This window comes from Carlito syrichta, unplaced genomic scaffold (genome assembly GCF_000164805.1).
Source record: "Carlito syrichta isolate Samal-C Ts95f unplaced genomic scaffold, Tarsius_syrichta-2.0.1 Scaffold302400, whole genome shotgun sequence".
Taxonomy (NCBI): domain Eukaryota; kingdom Metazoa; phylum Chordata; class Mammalia; order Primates; family Tarsiidae; genus Carlito; species Carlito syrichta.
The window spans coordinates 407257-420376 of record NW_007246496.1 but is presented as its reverse complement, the minus strand read 5'-3'; the positions used below and the strand labels follow the sequence as shown (position 1 = coordinate 420376).

At 39.7% G+C, this 13120-nt stretch overlaps 1 pseudogene; it reads right to left on the bottom strand.

Annotated features, from left to right (window-relative positions):
- Nucleotides 1-6883: 6883 nt before the first annotated feature.
- On the bottom strand, nucleotides 6884-7935 carry LOC103258897 (annotated as a pseudogene).
- Between the last annotated feature and the right edge of the window lie 5185 nt (nucleotides 7936-13120).

The window sequence follows — 13120 nt, the reverse complement described above, 5'->3', positions numbered from 1 at the left end:
TGGCAACCGCTTTGGTAAGCAGAATAATGCCACTCAAAAGATGTCCTTGTCCTATCCCTGGAGCCTTTGAATGTCTTACTTTCCATGGCAAAGGGACTCTGCAGATGTGACTAAGTTAAGGATATCGAGATAGGGAGATTATCTTGGGTTATCTGGGTGGACCCAATTAATCAAAAGGGTTTTTATAAGTGAGAGAGGGAGTCAGGAGGGTCAGAGGCAGAAAAGGTGATTTGATGGCTGAAGAACAGGTCAGAGTGATATGGGCCCATGAGCCAAGGAATGCAGGAAGCCTCTAGAAGCTGGGAGAGGCAAGGAAATGGATTCTGCTTGAGAGTGTCTGGAGGAATGTCATTTTCTTGACATGTTGATTTTAGTCCAGTAAAACTCATTTTTGGATTTCTGACCTGCCAAACTATAAAATAATGAGTTTGTGTCATTTTTAAGCCACTAAACTTGTGGCAAATTGTTAGAGGAGCAAAAGGAAACTAAAATATCCCACCCCCAAACTTTTTCCTACTGCTTCCTCTGAGTTAAGGAGAGGCATAAATTATATATACGTGAATGCACCCAGCAAGTAGAGATCAGGATTTTAAAAGTTATATTGATGAAAGCAATGAAGTCATTTACTTACTACGACATTTGATAATAAAGTTGGTGAATTAAAAATGACGAGAGAAAAAAGGACTTTACTTATAAGTTGATGAGTACTTTATAAGTCTCACAAATAGGGTGGCATTCCGTCCTGGATTGTGGCAAACTGACCCAGTCAGAGCTCTCAGTAAAAACAAATAGGCCAGTGCCTCTCAAATTTGAGTAATGTGCAGATTCTCTTAACAGAGTAACTTAAATAATTTTGAAATTATTCAAAGGATTATATTATTGCTTATACCAATATGTACTAACATGAAAATAGGGATAAACTTCTTATGCTCACAGCAATTATACAGCATAAATTTAACTATACAGAGGGTGCCCCAAAAATACACATTTTAAGAAAGGAAAAAACTGTATTAAAATTGTAATACTCAATACATACTAATAACAAAAGTTGAATACGAGTCACATTTGACTTCTGCAATTACACGAGGTGCTCAAAGTGGTGGTGACCATCAGTATCCAGACACCTCTGTGTGAGTCCTCCCGGATCTTCCTTTGTGCACACCCCACGTACAGCCGTGCATCTCAAACTTAACACAAATGTATGCAATTGTTAGGCGTGTTGGAGGTGCTGTTGCATACTCGCACCTCCATTGCCGTTGTACTTTCATAACGTTCTTGAATTTCGAATACCACTTCACTATGGCCTTGCGTTCCTCAAACGACAACTGTGCTTCCGCCCTGCCTGTGGCATGGTGATGCCCTGCCTGTGGCATGGTGATGCTAGCATTCACTTGATTAATGCCGTCTTTTGAGCGAACATCATACTACACATTGCTACTATAAGTCAATTCGACTTCGAAGAGTACTACATAGATAACATCTCTTAAAATGTGCATACATTTTTTGGCACCCCAGCATTATTTAAAATCCTACAAAAACCAATAAGCACAATTCAAATGAACAGCACTGCATTTATGTGGTAGATAATGTTTTACTGAACCTAAATTGCTACTTGCAACATGAATATGGTATTAACTGCCAAGTGTTTTTAGTTCATGGTTTTCTTTTACAATGTGCTTTGGGAAGTGACTCATTTTTCTCAACACATGATCCACTCAAAGTTTTACATAATTTTCATTCATATGGCCTGCTATGATTTCATCTGGACTTCATTTGATACCGATGCATCATTTATTGCTTGCTGTGGTCTGAATGTTTGTGATCCCCCAAAATTCATATGTTGGTATTAGGTGATAATATTAGGAAGTGAGGCCATTGGGAGGTGGATTAGGTTATAAGGATAGAGCCCTCATAAATGGAATTAGTGCCCCTATAAAAGAGATCTGAGGCTGGATGTGGGAGCTCACACCTATAATCCCAGCACTTTGGGAAGCCGAGGAGAAAGGTTTTCCTGAGCCCACAGGTTTGAGACCAGCCTGGGCAACTTGGCAAGACCTCATCTCTACAATCAATCAACAAAAATGAGCTGAGCATGGTGGCTCATGCCTGTAGTTCCAGCTACTTGGAAGGCTGAGGCAGAAGGATCGCCTGAGCCCACCAGGTAGAGGCTGCAGTGGCCATGAGCATGCCACTGCACTCAAGCCTGGGTGATAGAGTGAGACTCTGACTCAAAAAAAGAGAGCTCTGGGAGAAACGCCTTGCCCTTTCTACCATGTGATGTTTCAGTGAGAAGATGGCTTTAATGAGAAAGTGGGCCCTCATCAGACACTGAATCTGCCTACACATTAATCTTGACTTTCCCACCTTTACAACTATGAAAACTAAACTTCCATTGTTTATAAGCCACTCAGTTTTTACGGTATTTTGTTATAGCAGGCTGAACAGACTAAGATACTGTTCTTTTTCACATTCCTGCAATTCTTAAAGTGGTGCTACTTGGCCCTAACTTGAATAGTTACACACTTGATAGTGAAGGCATCAAAGTGACATTTGCTTGGTGGCTACCCTGAGATGATGCAAAATAGGCTTATGCATTTTTAATTATAGTTGAGTTATTGTAAGGAATACATTTTTTTAAAATAACATTTTAGTTTTTATGCAAATATTACAGGAAAAAACTTCAAAAATTTAAACGATACTAAAAAGCATATCCCAATAAACAGTAACCACTTGTCCCCCCTCCTTCCTCCAACCTTATCATGTTTTTTCAAGGTAATTACATTGAACTGTTGTAGATATTGTTTCTGGGACATACTTTGTCATTTGTAAATAAAATGCCTATATTGCTGTCTGCCAACTCATCAGTTTTTGCTGTTACCTATTGTCCTTCCACAATGATAGGTGAAGATTTTTATTATTTACACACCCCTTTCCTCTCTTCATTGTCCCAATGAAATTATATCTCAGTTTAATTTTTAATCTATAAATATATGTTTTCACTATTGAAATGATGTTTACTATTAAACCAGGTAAGGCATTGTGATTATCGTTCCACTCTCATGCAACTTTCTGTTTTTCCTGGAGTTAACAATTACCCTTTCTTTTCATTTACTTAGTACTGAAAATACTCTTTCTTTTCAAACTGCATAAGAGGCCTGTGAACTATTTCTCTATACAGTTTTCCCCAAGGTCAACTCTGTCAGATAATTTATACATTCTAGAATTTTCCTGGAGATATAATCCCCACATAAACACCTTCAGAACTCTGATACCCTCCTCCAGCCTGATCTGGTGCCTTTCTGATCTGTCAAACAGCTGTGGTCCTAGAACTTCCCCTGCTGTCATCCTGGAAATTCCCTTTGCCTCTTTCCTGTTTCCTGGCTCTCGCTCTTCCTCTTTCTTGGTTTACTTCCTCCTTTAGTGGAATATATCCTCTGGTGACTTCCTGAGAAAGCATTTATGGGAGACTTTGTGTGTCTGAAATGTCTTTTTGTTACTTGTATGCTTACTTGATTGATGGCTTGCCTGGATGTTACCTTTTAGTTTAAAAATCATTTCCATCAAAAATTTTGAAGCAGTTTCCCCTTGACTTCAATTTTTCTCATAAAAGTGCAAGGTCATTCTTATTCCTGGCCCTTTGCAAATAATCTCTTACTATTTTTCTCTCTGGAATCTTTTTGGATCTTCTCTTTATCCCTGATCTTCAGAAGTTTCACAGTGATAAAATTTGATGTGGGTCTTTTTGAATTTATTAGTTTGAATGCTTAATGACTTTTTAAGTCTGGAGATCCATGTCTGTAATTTCCTTCCCCTTTCGCCATTGTTCCTCCCTCCCGTCATCCTCTGGGTCTCATATCCCTGAGTCCAGAGCCGTTCTAGTTAAGCTCCTCTTGTGAACAGTCCTCAGGTATCCTGAAGGGGAATTGCTTGTGTCTATTTGGTGGGGGGAGACTGGGGATACTTTGGTCTAACTGTTCTTTCTCCTAACTAAAAACAAACTAACAAGCCAGGCATGGTGGTACTGGTAGCACACCTGTAGTCCCAGCTACTCAGGCGGTTGAGGTGGGAGGATTGCTTGAACCCAGGAGTTAAAGACCATCCTGAGAACATCGTGAGCTCCTGTCTCTTAAAGCAAACAAACAAACAAACAAACAAACAAAGCCAACAGCCATCTATTCATCCTGCTCTTCAATAGCCTCCTGCCTTACTACCACTTTCAATAGTATCTCCACTTGCAGAATATTAACCTCAATCAAATTCTGTGTTCTTTTCAGAGTCTACCAGGCAAACTAGCTTGCTTCTCACTTCCAGCCTTTCCCACTGATATCCAGCCCTATTCCTGTGAAACCCACTTTTTCTGTTGAATCATTTACCACTGCATCTTATGTTCTAGTCCTCATCCTTTGTGGTTTGAGGGTTATGGCTCAATTCTTCTGGCTTCCCTGAGGTTAGAGTTTCTTTCTCTGCTTTTTGTTCTTCTTGTTTGCTGATGAATTTTAGAGGAGAAAAAGGTTATAAATAACTTCACACTGCCATTTTGGAGTTAGGAAGATCTGTTTAACCGTTATAGTGGTCCAGAAATGAAATGAACTCTTCTCCCAAATAAGAAGCTCCAGCATTGGAAATTTCCAAGAAAGACTTGGTTGTCCTTTCTTTTAGGAATACTAATAAAGAAATTTCTGGAAAAGGAGAGGGAATTAAATTAAATGACTCACTTAAGATCTCTTTCACATATAAGAGTTTATCAATTTTATACATTTCTACCATGGGCTGAAGGGAAACAGAAATAATGTGACAATTAAGTTTATACAACAGCTTCCATGTGAATTCCGGATCTGTCTTTTACTTTGGCTCTGTTTTAATTTCTTTAGCTTTAATTTTCTACTCTATAAAATGAGGACTACCTGTTTTATATGATTGTTATAAGACTAATAGTAAATGTGGTCTAATATAAACATACACTCTTTATTGACAAATTCCAGTAATTATGTATCTAAATTAAGTCTATGAATGGGAATTAATATTTTTTACACTAATAGCATTTTCAAATTGTTGCTGCCTAGAACCAAGTTGGAATATGAGAATTTATTGTATCATTATTGTATTCATCTCTTGGTTGTGAGATATATACATATTTGACCTGACTTGGGTTAGATCTGACTTGGGATAGGGAAGTCAATCTTTGTATACTGTTCCTACTCAGCAGACATCATTTTTGTTGCTCCAAAATGGGGGGAAATGTGGGCTTTTAACCAAGCAGAAATTATTAATTATTTTCCATTACTCTAAATACAAAACCATGCAGCAAGCTACATATTCAATTCCCATGGTGACTACTTTTTAATTAGTACTAGTTGTATGTAGTTGATCTCCAGAAGTGAAACAGGACTCACATCTCGTGAAAAGAATTTGGTTTTATTACTTTAAAACAAAAGTTAGACAAACGAAAATTGTTTCTAGTAAAGGGCAAAGCGGACTAGCTTTAATGAATAGTTTGAAATTTGCATAAATATTGGATGCTCCACTTTTTAAGTAGCTTTATTAAATTACACTTATATTTTTATGGTAACAATTTCATCATGAAACTCTTCTTACAAATAATGCAGCTAGGTTCTAGGCTAAGTGCCTTTATACCAATTCTCTGTTTAAGCTGAACTGACAATATATTGCTGTATCCATTCAACAGGGGAGATTTGACTCATGTCAATATTTTCTTCAAGGAAGAGCAGAATAAGGTGTGTTATGTTGTAGTAATATTAGACCCCCCCCATCTTCGAAGAATCTCTCCTTAGTCCATTGCTGGATGGACTGAGATTCAAGGGCATGAGTCTGTGTGTTGACTTGTTCACCCAGACTGTGTCCACTGAGGGTACAGCGGGGTTTTAGTGGCTAATGTGGGCTGCAGGAATGACATTTCCCTGTAGCAGGCTCCACTCTCCCAACCCCTGCATGGCAGCAAGGGGATTTGAAGTCCATGTGATTGAAGCATGGAGACATTGGCTTCTTGCTCCTCATTAAATGTTGGAGGTGGGGCCTACTGGAATGGGTCTGGGTCATGGGGATGGGTCCCTCATGAATGGCTCGATGCTCTTCTCGAGGGATTAAGTGAGCTCTTACTCTATCAGTTTGCAAGAAAACTAATTGTTCAAAAGAGCCTGGCCCATCCCTCCCCTCTCTCTCTTCTTTCCTTCTGGCCATGTGATGCTGGCTCCTCTCGGCCTTCCACCATGATGGAAGCTCCCCGAAGCCCTCACCAGAAGCAGATGCTGGAGCCGCCATGCTTCTTGTACAGGCTGCAGAATTGTAACCCCAATAAAACTTAAAAAAAATAGTCCAAAGTATTTTATTTAGGACAGAACAGAGCCCTCCCTATAGACACCAAACACAGATCAAACTAATGCATTTCCTATTTGGTTTGATCTGCCTACTTCTCAGGTGATTTATAATAATAATTTTTTAAATCAAAAGACCAGTTTTAGAACAAAAAACAGCTCAGGTGCCGCGGCTCAAGTCTGTAATCCCAGCACTTTGGGAGGCTGAGGTAAGGGGATTGCCTGAGCCCACAGGTTCAAGAACAACCTGGGCAACTAGGTGAGACCTCACCTCTACAATAAATAACAAAATTAGCTGGGCATAGTAGTGCACACCTGTAGTTCCGACAACCTGGAAAGCCAAGGTGGAAGGATCACCCGAGCCCAGCAGGACACTGGGGTGGCCACGAGCTCGCCACTGTACTCCAGCCTAGGCGACAGAGTGAAACTCCAACTCAAAAAAAAAAAAGAATAAAAAATAACTTGAGAAAATTCAAGTGAAGGTCTCAAAAGTTTTAAGAGAATTAGAATGTTCCTTGATCTCTCTGGGCGCTTTCACACCAATCCTTCCATCACAGCTGCTCTTCTTCCTCAACCTCCTCCCGGTTCTCATCCAGACTTGTCCTTTCATCATCAGACATGCCACTCTCAAACTCTTTTTCCTCTTCTCGAGTCAGGAGCTTCTTAAAAATCTCAGATTCCTCAACAGAAGAACAGGCTGTCCTGGCCAAGAACTCAGCTTCTGAAATTCTGAGGATGTCCTTGAGTAATGGGTTAGGGATCTGCACTTGCCCGTTCTTATTGGTACCGTCCTAGGCGCTCCAGGTAAATATGTCTCTGATTAATCTTCGTTAATGAGTACTTCAAGGACTCACTCCTTACCATGTCTGCATGCTTAATTCCCATCTTAAAATATGCATACTGGAATTTGTCCAGTTCACCTGGATTCTCCTGAAGAACAGAGGGGCATCTGTGCAAAATCTCGGTGACATGCTGTACTGTGAAAAGGCACTTCTCCTTGAGGACCCTGACAATGTCCTCAATGTCCTGTTGATGCATAGTGAAAATTTCAGGGCAGCACTGAAGCATCCTCTTTAGTTTCCCGTCTCCAAGCCCAAACTTTCACAGATAACTGGAACGCTTCTTCATCTGCATTATAGATGGTTTCAATAACTGGGAACTTTTCTTCAAGGCCACATACACAAACTCTGGATTCAGACCCAAGAGTATAAATTCTGAAATGATGTCCAGCATCTGTTGAGGGTTAGTACCTGGTTGTACACTGAGCAATTCATTAATATGAACATCACTGAAACCCATGTCCAGGAGGGAACTGATGACATTTTCTAGCTCGCAAGGCTCCTTGATCCATAGGAGTGGGTCTCTGCTTCTCACGGAGGCATTGAACAAGATTCATTCTGCACTCTGGTTCCTGCACATATTTATTGGATCCAGCATAGGATAACTCCTCAAGGCTCCCTCTATTGGAAGCTGTAGTCAGTTTACACAACAAAGAAGCAGTCATCCTTTTCTGTTCTCCAAGAGAAATCTGCCTGGCCATACAGGCCCAGGTGAGGGGGATCAGTGGGTGCCAGTCAAGGACCTGCCGGCAGAGCACAGCCATAGTGTTGAGGGGACTGTAGCAGCGATGGCGCCCCAAACTCTTTTCTTTATAAATTATCCAGTCTTGAGTATTCCTTTATAGCAACACAAAACGGACTAACACAACATGTGTCACCGTCAGCTTGCCCAGCAGAATTCCAGGCCATTCCTTTGGGTAGGGATCTGCTTATTGCTGCAAATGGGCAGAGAAGCCCTGCTGGCCTTTGAATACTCTTAATACAACCCTGGGGACAGAAGTTGCTGAACTCTAAGGATACAAGTCACCTTTTTTGTGGTGTCCTACTTCCTCTGGCTCATGTCAAATATGTCCCTCTTGAATGAATTCCAGCTACAAGATACTGAATGAACCTCATTAATGACAAGAAGGCAATGATGCAGATTGACTGAAATGTCAGCTGCTGAAGGTCCCAACTTTGAGGTTGCCAAACCACCCATAGTTTTAGATTGGGACTTCCTGTCAGGGATATTTCTTCGCTTCCTCCTCTCTTTTCATTTCTCCTTGTCCTGGGTTCTGATGGTTACTGTGGGGTCTACAGAATTTTGATGAGGGAAGGGATACCACAGATCATCTCCCCACCACTCTCAGACTTAGAGGTCCTGTCTACAGCCACCCTGATCCATCCTTCAATAGATAATAATTTGATGAAAACATATTGGCCCTTCCTGATAAGACAAGGCACTACTTGCCAATAGTTAAATAAAGAAATATATTCTCTAAAAATGATAGATCCACAATGTTTTACCATACAAGAACTGTGATTCCATTCAAAAGATAGATGAAAAAGCATCCCTTTCTAAGAGCATTTTTGAGACTTTCCAAGTTCTTTTGATTCTTCTCCCTAAGGGTCATGAGTTCTTCTCTCTCATATCTGAGCATCAAGAGGCCCCTCCTACCCTGTTGGTCACAAAGCAATTCTCAGAAGGGATGTAAGGTTGAACTTGTATTTAAAGGAAAGCTTGTCGTTTTGATGTGTTAGAAAACAGGGGTGTGGTGTTCATCTAGGTACGAGTCGATGGGCACTCCTTTCCTTCCTTCTTGCAGTGAATGCAGTTCTTATCAAAGAGCAAGGACCTATTTTTAAATTCTAAATCTTTTTCTCCCCAGTAATTTGGTGTGGCTTTTACAGGGTCTAGACCAACACACCCTGAGAATGGCAGAGATGGTCAGACCAGCAGGATAGGGGCTGAGAGAGAAAATGCTTAGACTCCTGTTACCTTTCTCTTTCTCTTCCTGATTATGTCTCTTTCTCACTTCCTTCAGTAGTGAAGGGATACCTAGACCAACTCTGTCCATTGATAAGCTCTGTTGTTTTAGAGATAGATCATTATTGAAGCTTGTCTATCTGTCTGTGTAGCCTTTTGAGAGCCCTTCCTGCTCCTAATATCTCTTATGTAACTGGTTTGTCTTTGGGCTAGATCGACTTTACCATGTGTACTACTTAACTCCTGTTCAAGGACTAGGAAGGAAGCATCATATCTATTCTTTAAACTGTTTTAGGACCCTCATTCTGTATACATTTGAAATTTACCAGTTAGGACCCCAAATTATAGTTGGGTCCTGACTGAGCTGCCTTATTACCTAACTCTAGAGGTCACTATTTAAAAAAAAATAGATGTGAGGTCCTTGGACTTGTGAGACATGATGTTGCTGAACTCAACCTGGAACCTTACCAAACCATAACCAGATGAATTCATGGAATCTTTGGGAAGAACAAACTTCTCATTTCTTCATAGATGCCCAAGAAAGGTTGCAAAATCATCAAAAACATGAAGGAAAAATTGCAGGGGAACTTTCTCTGCTATCTGTATAGTGCCACCAAGTACAAAATACAATGCCTTAGAGGACCTTTTTTGGGGAAAATGTTACTATTTTTTAAAATTTATTTTTATTTATTTTAAAGATGTGGGGTGCAGTTCAGGGTTAGGTAGATAAAAGATCATCATACATGTGGGCCTCCCTTTAAACCTTACTTTGTCTGGTTTGAGATCAGGTTCCCTTATTGATGTTATGTACTTCCTTGCCCCCGGCCATGTCCCACTACTGCCAATCCCTTTCTTGTTGTGTTATGGTAAATGTTCAGGGTCTGCTTATGAGTGAGAACATGTGGAACTCAGCTTTTTGTTTCTGTGATAGATCACCGAGTATGATAGACTCCAAATTCATCCAAGTTGTTGCAAAGTCCATTTCTTTATGGCTGCATAGTATTCCACCATGTATATGTATCACTTTTTTTTTTTTTTTACCCAGTCCACTTTCTATGGGGAACACTGTTGTTGTTTCCATGTTTTTTGCTATTGTGGATAATGCTGAAATAAATATGTGTGTGAAGGTATCTTTTTTATGGAATGATTTGAGTTCCTCTGGGTATATTCCCAGAAATGGGATTGCTGGGTCATGTGGAAGGTCAATTTTCAGGTCTTTTAAGAATTGCCACACTGTTTTCCACAGAGATCGTAATAGTTTGCACTCCTACCAACAGTGTAGAAGCGTTCCCTTTTTTCACATGTCCCCCCCCCCCAGCATCTTTCATTTTTTGAGTTATTGATGATGGCCATCCTGACTAGAGTTAGGTGGTATCTCAGTGTGAATTTAATTTGCATTTCTTTGATGATTAGTGAGGCTGAGCGTTTTTTCACGTATCTCTTGGCTGCTTGTATGTCTTCTGATGAGCAGGGTCTATTCATATCTTTTTGCCCACTTTTTAACAGGGCTGTTTGTTTTTTTTTCCTTTCAACACATTTGAGTTCGTTGTAGATCTTGGATGTTAGGCCTTTGCCAGATATACAGTTGGCAATTTTTTTTCCCATCCTGTGGACTCTCTCCCCACTCTCTTGATAGTTTCTTTTGCATTGCAGAAGCTTTTCAGTTTGATGAGGTCCCACTTGTCATTCTTATCTCTTATGGCATGGGATCTTGGGTTTTGATCATTAATTGGTTGTCTATTCCAATTTCCATAGGGTGTCTTTTGCATTTTCTAAGATTCTTTATAGTTTGAGGCTTTACTTTAGGTCTTTGATCCATTTAGAGTTGGTTTTTGTGTACGGTGACAGGTAATGGTCCTGTTTCATTCTTCTGCATGTGGTCAGCCAGTTTTCCTGGCACCATTTACTGAATGGGACAGAGGTGCCTCAGTAAACCTTTGAAACCTCCATTGTTGCCCTGAGGTCTCCATATATCTTTACTCTAGGGTTGCCAGGAAATCATCTATAGATTGTCTGATCACTAAGTCTCCCATGGGCTAGAAGAGAACACCCTAGAAGTAATGGGTTTAGAACACTCCAAGGCCTAACCAAAGGAACTGCTGTACTGCAGTGTTCCACAGTGAGTGGGACAGTCCTCACCAGAAGGCTATTCACAAAAATCAATGGTTCCACTGCCTAGATTTTACTTTTGCAGTAACTGGATTTAGATAGAAATGAACTACCCTTTGCTTCTGCCATTTGTTGTTGTTGTTGTTGTTTTTGTCTCACTTCTTCTACCTCTTGACATTTCCCTGTCAAGACTTTTTTCATCTGGGGAAATGAAAAAAGTTTGCCTGGGGCCGAATCAGGTGAATAGGGAGAGTGAGTGACCGCTGAATACTCAGTACTGTATGGGCAGGTACGCTTGTAAATCACCCATCAGGAAATGAGCAAATGCGTTGAAAGACTCTCCAAAAAAGTTCACTGAAACCAAACATAGTCTCTCACAATAACACTAGCAAGTATACTGATGCTGATGCGTTTCTAAAACACTTACCTAGTAGAACTATAAAGGGGAGACTCTCCAAAAAAATTCCAATTTTTTTTGGGGGGGAGCTTGTATGTAAGTAAAGTGAAATATTATATGAATTCATTATTTTAAGATAACACTTTATTTTATTTTTTAGAGTTAGCGTCTCACCCTGTTACCCAGGCTGGGGTACAGTGGCATAATCATGGCTCACTGCAGCCTCAAACTCCTGGGATTAAGTGATCCTCCTGCCTTGGCCTCCCAAAGTGCTGAGATTACAGGCATGAGCCACTGCACCTAGCCTTAAGCTCATACTGTTTAACATCAGAGATTTAAGCTCAAAAAGAGAAATTTAACTTTGCATTAATAAGAAGAGAATAAGGCAAAGAAAGAGATAAGAAACTTGGGTCTGAGTAAGGGTCTGAGAAATAAAAAAGAGTGGCTGCTTTAAATCTTTCCTAACTTCAAAAGCTCCAGTTCTAGAAAGACAGGGGTTAAAAAACCAGCAAAAACAAAAATTAATCTAGAATTTTCTATAATATTTATTCCAAAATTGGATGATTTGTATAAAAAAATCTATTATATTTTGAAAGGCAACCACATCCATATTGTATAATAAAACTAGAAAATTAATGTGATGTGTTTTTCTCTAAGGATTAGTGATACAAATTCAGATTTATGCATTAAAAAATGACAGGGAAATATGCAATTACCTTATGTAAATGTACATAATATTTTTATTAAACTGTCTTATTTTGATACATTCTGGTTATTTTCTGATATTCTAAAGTAGTTTTTGAGAGTTTGAATTTATAAAACATTAAAGTGATGGATATATTTATTTCTAAAGCCCTCTGAGAGGTGGAAGGATCGCCGGAGCCCAGTAGGTCGAGGCTGCGGTGGCCAGGAGGCCACTGCACTCCAGTCTGGGCGACTGAGTGAGACTCCAACTCAAAAAAAAAAAAAAAAAAAGACTCTGAGAAACTAGAGTTCTATACTAGTGTCATCTGTAAATAAATTAAAATATGTGTTTTTGACAAGTGAAAATTCATCAGATGTTATATTCAAAATATATAAATTTTGGATCATGGGTCAAAGAAGAGACTTCCAGTCTAAACCTCAAAAACCTGAGTTTACATGTAATGTTATTAGCTTACAAAGTCTTTCCTTGATCTTCCTGAAGAAAATGACACACTTTGAACTGCCCTGGCCTGGATGGAAGTAGTCCTAACTGGAAAAGTAACTTGGGTTCATAAAATGCAAATAAAACATTCCATGATCTATTAGCTTGCTGTGGGAATAAGAAAAAGTTGTATTTTACATAGATAATTATAGATGATTGATAGATACATTGATAGATTCATAGATAGATGATAGATTTATTTATTTTTATTTTTATTTTTTTTGAGTTGGAGTCTCACTCTGTCGCCCAGACTGGAGTGCAGTGGCCGCTTCCGGCCACCGCAGCCTCGAC